The sequence below is a fragment of the Petaurus breviceps genome, unplaced genomic scaffold (assembly GCF_028583685.1).
Source record: "Petaurus breviceps papuanus isolate PSGF00001 unplaced genomic scaffold, PetGlider_PUasm1.0 287, whole genome shotgun sequence".
Classification (NCBI taxonomy): domain Eukaryota; kingdom Metazoa; phylum Chordata; class Mammalia; order Diprotodontia; family Petauridae; genus Petaurus; species Petaurus breviceps.
The window spans coordinates 2,085,018-2,094,275 of record NW_027186029.1 but is presented as its reverse complement, the minus strand read 5'-3'; the positions used below and the strand labels follow the sequence as shown (position 1 = coordinate 2,094,275).

General features: G+C 47.4%; 1 pseudogene; it reads left to right on the top strand.

Moving 5' to 3' along the window:
* The first annotated feature begins 4,174 nt into the window (after positions 1-4,174).
* Positions 4,175-9,258, top strand: part of LOC138167709 (zinc finger protein 721-like) — a 60,187-nt pseudogene continuing 55,103 nt past the window's right edge.

Below are 9,258 nucleotides of genomic sequence, written 5' to 3'. Positions count from 1 at the left end.
CTGCTATTAATAAGACAGTATGATTTAGTACTAGCAGGAACCTAGGTGGCACAGAGAGCACTGGGCCTGGAGATGGTGATATTCATCTTTGTGAGTTCCAATCTGGACTCAGACATTTACTGGTTATGTGACACTAAAGAAATCACCTAAGCCTGTCAGCTGCAGTTTCCTCATCTGTAAAATGGGCTGGAGAAGGAAATGGCAAACCCCTCCAGTATCTTTGCCAAGAAAACCCTAAACTGGGTCATGAAGAGTCAGATACAACTGAACCACACATTTAGTAAGGTCTTACAAAACCTAATCACAATAGCCTTCCAGTAAATACTTCATGTGGCAAAAGCCGTAGACTTCTTATGGAGTTAGCCTTATAAACAGCAGGGCTAGAGGAGGGACACGAAGTTAAACTACCCATAATACCTCTGGAAATTTGAAGAGTTTTAGTTTTCATGTACCATTTGCTCTTCCTATCTTTGCCTGAGCCCTATACATTGCTTAGATAATGCTTTCTATTAACTTACAGAAATTGTTTTTAAATTTTGTGAGGATCTAGCTTCTGCATAAAATAAGTCCTATCAATGTTATCAGAGATGTCAGAGAAGAAAAATCATGACTAATTCTATATATGAGAAACTCAATGCAATTTGAGATCTTAGAAACAATTTAGTAATAAATAATATCCAATGCCCATGTTTTCAGACATTTGTATGGCTAAATGTCTGTGGCTATTCAATTGTACCTGAAAGAGATGTAGCACTTTGTTCTACCTTTTCCTATTTGCTCTACCATGTTCTCTATTAGCTCCAGGATAAAATTTAAAATATCTCTCTTAGGACCATCATTTTTACTTAGTCCACTGTTATTTTCACCGGCACAACAAGCCAATTTATAAGGTTACTAAAAACAATGACAGTTATCAAGAGTCTTTTTGGGGCGGCCAGGTGGCTCAGCGAGTAAGAGCACTGGCTCCAGTGTCAGGATGACCTGGGGATCAAATCTGGGCTCAGATACTCAGCACCACATCCAGAAATAACTGGCTGTGTAACCTTGAGCAAGTTACTTAACCCCGATTGCTTAAAAAAAAAAAAAGAGTCTTTTAAGTATATTTTATATACCCAATGAAAACATTTGGAAGCCAATCTCATATATAATCAGTTAAATCTTATTGGTTTTTCTCAAACTGTAGTTTACTAATCCATTAAAATTAAAGATTTTACATCTTTTTATGTCCCTCTCTTGAGGATATATTTTATCCACACATCATTCATAAAAGATATGATACTTTATGGACATAATCTCATACATGAATATATAACTACTGAAACCAATAAGCAGGCAGATGGCAAGTCTAAGAACTGGTCAGCTAGAGTAGGAGGTTGAAACAAATAATGGTCAGAAATTCAGAACAATAAAAATTAAAGCAATAGGGTCCTGTATATTTTCATCTCATTCTAGTAGCTCAGAGATGCTTGCTGATTGTAGCAATAAGATTCATTTATAAAACCTTTAGTTTTCCTTCTGTGGTCAGATAAATATGCTATGAAAGGAGACTAAGTGATGTGGTTGTAAAAATATCAAGTCAAGACCCTTCCCTTCGGTCTAAGACTAAAATTAGAGAGTGACCTATCATAAGTAGGAAAAACAATCTGTAGTTTTGTTAGATATCAGGTATAAAACACAGATACCTTTTAGGAACAGTCAATCATGCAAAAAAAGTTCTACATTATTCAAAGTATCATAGCCAGTTTCAGAATCAGCAAGATGAGAATCTTTCTGTTCAGAAAGGAAATAGTACAAGGAGAAAACTGAGTTTGGAGCATCTTGCCATTACAGTCACAAGACTGTCTTCTCAACCTTTTCAGACATTTCTATATCTACCAGTGGTGATTTCCAGAAGACAATCTCTGAGCAACTCTTTGCATTTCCTTCATGTGGTGGAGTGGAGTATCAACTTAACATCAAATAATTATACTTGAATTTAAAAATCAGAACAAATCAGATTACAGTCCCCAAACATTCCATCTCACCAGCAAATTTCACTGCTTACAATTTAGAGCAAGATATAGTCATTTAAAAAACAAAAAAAAGGGGGGGGGGTGTCCAGGTGGCTCAGCGAGTAAGAGCACTGGCCCCAGAGTCGGGATGACCTGGAATCAAATCCGGGCTCTGATACTTAGCACCACACCCAGAGATAACTGGCTGTGTAACCTTGAGCAAGTTACTTAACTCCTATTGCTTAAAAAAACAACTGGCTACTATTACATTTAAACCCCTAAAGTAGAAAATATATCTTTTAAACATGGAACTGATGGCTGATGCTAAGTTGACTCAATCATATTACTTCAGTACATAGTATTTCAAGTGCAATTCATAATTTTCACAATCAGTGGTCAGACAATATATGAATCATTTCTGTATTGTAAGTAAACTGAAAATCATCTCCTATTGTGACTGTGAATGTATTGAGTAAGGGATGTATTACCTAATTATGTCTGTTCTGAAGATGGAATTAACAAAATACTCACATACTTTTTTTCCAAGTAGCTCCCTTTTTCTCCCTATATTGATCTTACCTGCATCAAAAATACACAGTTTAGCAAGGTCTCATTAACACTGAGACTTCCTAAGGTAACAAGTTAACTTTGACCAACCAGAGCTTATCTATTTGAATATGAAAGACAGCTTTACCAGAAAGGCACTCTACCAAAAGACTTGAGAGTAACAATTAAAACCATTTCTTATACAATGGTTTCCCAAAATTATAATCCAAGGCTTTACAGGTATAATACCAAGCGAAAACAATATAGATTTAAAACATAGACCCCGAACAAAACTTTTTTGCTAGTCAGATGACATTAATTCCGTTGAATGCATTTCTGAACTTATCTCACATGGAAAAATCATTTCCTGTGCCAATTTTGCGTTCTATACAGTTGCACTCAAAGACCAGTATAGAGTAATTAAAATAAAAATGAACTCTGTGTGGAAACTGCATTTTTCCAAATAAAGTCCAGAAAATTTTAAGCATGGAAATCTCCTTGTCCTCTAATCTAAATGAAGGTTAAAGTGTCCTTAAGCCTTTCTGCCAAGTTCTACCACTCCCTGGCATTTCCTTCGGCCCACACTGGATGTCTTGACAGCTGACAAAAAACGAGAGCTTGTCAATCGGCCCAAATTTGGGTGGAAATCACTCTCAATCTCCGGGATCAGAACGGTGCCCAGGCATTTTGTCGTCTTGCCAGCTGGAGCGTCACCAGTCGCCTTTGGCTCCTGCCCTTGCTGGAGGGGGCTCGGCCCGGGCAGACACAGCGCAAAGGCGGTCACGGGGGCGGGCGCCTGCGGGGCGCGGGAGGATACCCAGCCGGTCCGGCCCAAGGCGCCTGGGCAGCTCTGGAGGCTGGCGCGGGAGCGCCGCACCTTAGGGGGCAGGGCGGAGGCGGGGACCCCGGAAGGAGCCCAGGGCCAGCAGAGGCAGAGCACCCCAGGGCGCTCATCCAGGCCTGGCCAGGGCAAGGGGCAGGTGTCTGCAAAGCACCTGCTCCGTGCAGAACTCCGTGCCGCCCGCCCTGCAGCCTCAGAGCAGCCCGGCAGGGGGCGCTCTGCTTGTCCCCAGACGGACACGTGGACGCTGAGGTGCAGCCTGGGCTGGGCCGCTGGAGGGCGCTGGGGAGCAGGGGCCGCACAGCATGCACCGCCCCCCCCCCCCCCCCCCCCCCCCATCCCAGGGGAGGACCTTCGCCAACAAAAGCCCGCCGCTCTGGGGAGTCGGACACGCGGGGCAGGGCCGCGGACAAAGCTGGCACGGACCCTCCAGACCCACTCCGGACCGTCCGGACCCTCTCAACTGAATTGTGTTTAGGGGCCTGGGGGGGGGGAGGCAGCCCCATTGGTCCCCCTAGGAGCGCGGACTATTAATTCTGTTTTGAATACTTTTAAACACAAGTACTGGGCTCGGCGATTCCGGGTTTCAACCAAATCCTCTTTCTTTTAGGGGGGGCGGTGTGTGGGGGGGGGGGGTAGGAACAAAGGTAACCCCATCAAAAACCTGCCTCCCTGGTGAGCATGCGCACACGTCCTCCCCTCCCGTCTGATGACTACACTTCCCAGAAGGCATTGCCGGACCGGGCAGCGGTTACCAAGGAAACCTGGGGGCGGGGTCCGGGAGGGGGCGGTCCGAAGGCGTGTCCCCAGGTCGGGACAAACCCCAGGGTGGTGGGAGAGGGTCGCATTGGCGTCTCTTCTGTTCAGTCCAGTCTTTCTCCGGCGCCAGTGGCCGCCCGGGCCCCGCTCCCTCCTCTGCTGCCCCGATGCCAGGGTCCCCCCCCCCCCCCAGTCCCGTGGTGAGTGCCAGCTGGGAAGGGCGGGGTAATCTCGTGGAAGGGGGAGAGGTGAAAATTGGTTTCGGAAGCTCATTGGTCAGCACCGCGGGTAGGAAGTCCGAGCAGCCAATCGTATGTGCCGCCGATGACTGGCTCCCGCCTCCCGGGGATTCTGCCTGCTCTTTGTCCCGGGCCTACCGAGAAGAGCAGAGGCGGGTCGCCCCTCCCACCCGGGGCGGGCCGGAGCCTGCGCCCCTTTGCTGGGGCGGGGGCGGGGGGGGGTGTGGGTGTGTACGGCGGTGAGGTCGCCCGGGGGGAGGGGCCCCGCAGCAGCGCCCTCTGCAGGCCGGGAGGGTCTGTGCGCACGCCTGGTGCGGGCTCCGCCCGGCCGGAGAGGCCCGGAGGCTGGAAGCCCTGAGCTGGCTGTAGCCGGCTGCGGAGGGCAGTGCGCAGGCCAGGGGAGGGAGGAGGGCACCCGGCAGGCCCAGCCTCCAGCCAGGCGGCCCGCGGTCACCTTCCTTTAGTGGGGGTGTAGCCAACCAACCCCGCCCCGCGCCCCGCCCCCCCCCCCGCGCCCCCCCCCCCGCCCCGCCCCTCCGCCCCGTGCCCCGCTCCGCGCCCCGCCCCTCCGCCCCGTGCCCCTCCCCGCACCCCCGCGCCCCGCCTAGCTTGGGCTCGCGATCCCGGGGTGTGTGCGGGCCGGTGTCTGGTCTCACGAGGGGCCCTTGGCGCTGCGCTTGAGGAGATGAAGAAGCGGGGGTGCGGTGGGAAGGGGAGAGACCCGGAGCCGCTGCTGTGCGAGCCAAGCTGTTGGGTGCCTAGAGCGCGGGCACCCGAGCCGAGTCACTGCGCGTCTGTGCCCCCGATCCACTGAAGGTGCTTTGGGAGTTGCCCCATTTTCTTTCTTTTTTTTTTGGAGGGCACTTGGGGTTAAGTGACTTGCCCCAGGAAACACGGCTGGCTTTTGTGTTAAGTGCCTGAGGCCGGACTTGAACCCGGGTCCTCCTGACTCCAGGGCCGGTGCTCTACTCCCTCCCTGCACCGCCCAGCCGCCCCGAGTAACACTGGACCCAGAGCGTGCAGGAGGCCCCGAGGAGCCACCCCCAGCCCACCCCCCACCTGGGAGGCAGGACGGGTGCCGGCCAGGCTTTGTCAGGTTGGGGAAATGCTCCAGCAGCCGGCTGGCTGTCCTCATATGCCATAATCCAGCGGCTAGACTTCGTCAGTTCCCAAGCAAAAGTAAAAGAATGTGGTTTTGCCTCACCTTTGGGAGACGTTCTGCCCTCCCCCCCCCCCCACACGCCCCTTTGGGTGGATTTCTGGCATCTCCGCCTTTCTTTCTCCTGCTGTTATAAGTAGGCAAATGTCAGTTTGGATTGTGGACTCTAGGTTGCCGTGCGTGTTCCTTTCTCTTGTAATAAACTTGGGTTTCACATGGTTTCATGTCCTTGTGACTGCCTCTTCACCAAGGAGGGGCTGGGGACTCTAGTGTCTTTGCCAAGAAGACTCCATAGACAGTGTTGGCCTGATATGCTCCAGGAAGTCAGACTGAACAGTAACAACAAAGCCTGATATACAGGGTGTCCCTGAAACCTTAACAGCTCAACAGCTATCATTTGCTCAAAATGGTTTCAAGCTAAAACCCCACCATAGCGATTTAGGGTTTGCAAAGCACTTTACACATATGATCTCATTTAATCCCTATAGCAGCCCTAGGAAGCAACTACTTCTTATCTCCTCCATTTTACATAAAAAGAGACTGAGGCTGAGAAAGATTATGGGACTTACCTAGAGTCACATCGCCAGTAATCAACCAGGAAACATTTATTCGGTGCCTAAACCACTGTGTTAAGTGCTGGAAATAGAGAAAGAAGCTCTGGAGTTTACAGTATGATAGGGGGGCCAGCATGCAAATATAGATAGATAGATAGATAGATAGATAGATAGATAGATAGATAGATAGATAGATAGATAGATAGATAGATAGATAGATAGATAGATAAAATAAGTTATATGCAGGACAAATAGAAAGTAATGAATGGGTGAAGGCTCTGAAATTTAGAGGGCTTGGAGAAAGCTTCCATACAAGGTGAAATTTTAGTTGGAATTTAAAGGAAGCCAGGGAAGTCAGTAGCTGTGTCAACAGGCAATCATAATTTCACAAAACTTATGTGGAAACCAGGTTGATTACAAGAGAGAGAACATGCTTGTGGAACCCAGAGTTCACAATCCAAGCAGATGTTTGCCTATGTATAACAGTAGGCTAAAGGAAGGAGGAGATACCAGAAATCTCCACCCAAAGGGGCACGGGAGGGGGGAAGGTAGTAAAGGTGGGAAAAGTCAGAACCCCTCCCAAAAGGGAGGAGCAGGGTAAGGGCAAAAACACTGTTTTCCCTTGGGAACTGCTGGACATGAAGATGGGGTAGTTTATCTACACCACTCCCAAGCCTAGTGCAGGCTGACTGTCTTGACTCCCAAGGACACATAAAGAGTCTGTCTGGGGGTGTAAACAACATATTATGTCAGCTTGGGCGGAGGGAGTCCCTGACACATTTGGGGCCTCCTGCATTCTCTGGGTCCAGTGTTTCTGGAAAATATGGCAACTCAGAAAGACAAGTTCAAGGAGCCTTTTAACAGCCTTCAACAGTTGGAGAGGTGAAATAGACAAGCTTTGGCGCCATCTTGGATCTGGAGGATGAGGGAGTGAGGAGTTCAGGATGTGAAGTTCAGAAGTCTAGACTGTGAACTTGAGGGGCTGGGAGCATGGTGTTTTCCTGGACAATAATAGGGAGGGTAGGAGGTTGGGAGAGTTAAGGGAGAAATGTGACTTCTGTTTTAGACACTGACATTCAGATCTCTACTGAACATCCAGTTTCAAAATGCCAGAAAGGCATTTGGAGAAACTAGAATGGCAGTCAGAGGTTGGAGCAGGGAAGACAGAGGTAACAATCATTAGCATAAAAATGTTCATTAAATGCACAGGAAATCACCAGTAATTGTCCTGTCTTCGTCAGCCGCTAATTGTGCCATTGCCTACTCTTTTTTTGGCCTTCATGTTCTAACAAATAAAAATAATGGAGTGGAATTTTTACTCCTGTGGAGACCAGCTCTCTTCTCCTGCAAGCCTGGACTTCCGCTGCCCAGAATTGTAGACGTGAACCCCAAGGAGCTTAAAGACAGAGGTCTCATATACAGCACATATTCACAGCCGAGGTTCGTGTTGTACCGAAGATCTGGAAACAAAACAGATTCTCATCAATTGAGAAATGGTGAAGCAAATTGTTATACATGAACATAATAGAATATGACTGTGCCATAAAATATGAATGTGAAGAGTTCAGAGAATCATGGCAAGATAGATAAGGAGGAAGGGGAGGGAGGAAGAGAATTTGGAAATCAAAATTTTAAAAAAATTAATGCTAAAATTGTTTTTACATGTATTTGAGAAAAAAAAATTATTATTTAAAAAAAAAGATATATAAACTAAGCAGACCCAAGAATACAATATACAGAAAGATGGCAAAAGCTTAATAGGAAATTATCAAAATAAACATTAAATTCTATGTAATTATGATAGCCTTGCTTACCTCCAGGAAAGAGTTGAGAAAGTTCATTTCCCTTTCCTCTTTATAGAGGCAGAAGACTGAGTGTGGAATATTGCGCACACTGTCGCATACAATTGATAATGATCTTCTTTTTCATCTTTGTTACAAGGGATAGTCCACTGGATAGAGTATGAAAAAAAGTAGTAAGAACTGAAAGTTATGTAAGATCAAAAGATTTCAGTAAAACAATGTTATGACCTTTATGCTTCAGAGGGACAGGAGGGTGGGAAGCTGACCTCAGTTTAAGGAAGTCCTGCGTTCAAAGCCACAAGCTAGGACAGTGGACAGAACGCCAAACCTGGATCAGGAAGGCCTGAATTCAAATCTGGCCTCAGACACTTCCTAGATGTGTGACCTTGGGCAAGTCACTTCACTGCTGACTGCTTCAGTTTCCCCAACTGTAAAATGGGGGTAATAATAGCACCTGCCTTGCAGGGTTGTTGTGAGGATCAAATGGCATCATATTTGTAAAATGCTTAGCATGGTACCTGACACATAGTAGGTGCCTAATGAAAGCTTATTTCCTTCCTATCTTCAAGTCTGACCTTTGATACATCTTGTGTGACTCTGGGCAGGTCACTTGACTTCTCAGTGCCCCCAGGAAACTCTCTAAGACTGTAAGTTGCACATTATTTAATCAATCAAGCTCTGCCCTAGTAACCTTGAGGTCTCCTTTCTGGGAGATGAATCAACCAATAATCAATCAATTCCGCTTTCCTCATAGAGCACAACACCTTCTCTGAGGAGGGCATGCCATGCATGTGGTCCTGTGCCGGCGGCTCCCATGTCACACAGTCAATCCCAAAATTCTTCAGAGAGACCTTGAGAGTGTCCTTGTATCGCTTCTTATGACCACCATTTGAGCACTTGTCCTGTGTGAGCTGTCCATAAAACAAGTCTTTGTGACAAGTATGTGTTTTGCATTTGGACAACAGTGGCCAGCTCGTGGCAGCTGCCCCCTCTGAAGCCGAGTTTGAATGCTTGGCAGTTGAGTTTGAGTAAGGGCCTCAGCAGGATTGAAGCAGCTCAGAGGAAATGCAGGATGTGCAAATTTAGAGAATCTACCCCAAATGTTCTCGTGGACTATTCAGACCCAACCTGTGGGAGAGCATTCTGAGCTCGTATTGGTCTGAGCAGCCACAGTCAGAGACACTGTACCTTGACTTTAGCATAGTGATCTCATTTTGATCCTCTTCGAGAACCAAGGACAGCATCCAACCAGCCAATCAATAGACATTAAGCACCTACTGTGTGCCAAGCACTGGAGGTCCCTTTACCAATAAAATCACCTATGCAGTTACTAAAGAAAACCTGCATTTGAGAGTCCAGGCCATCAG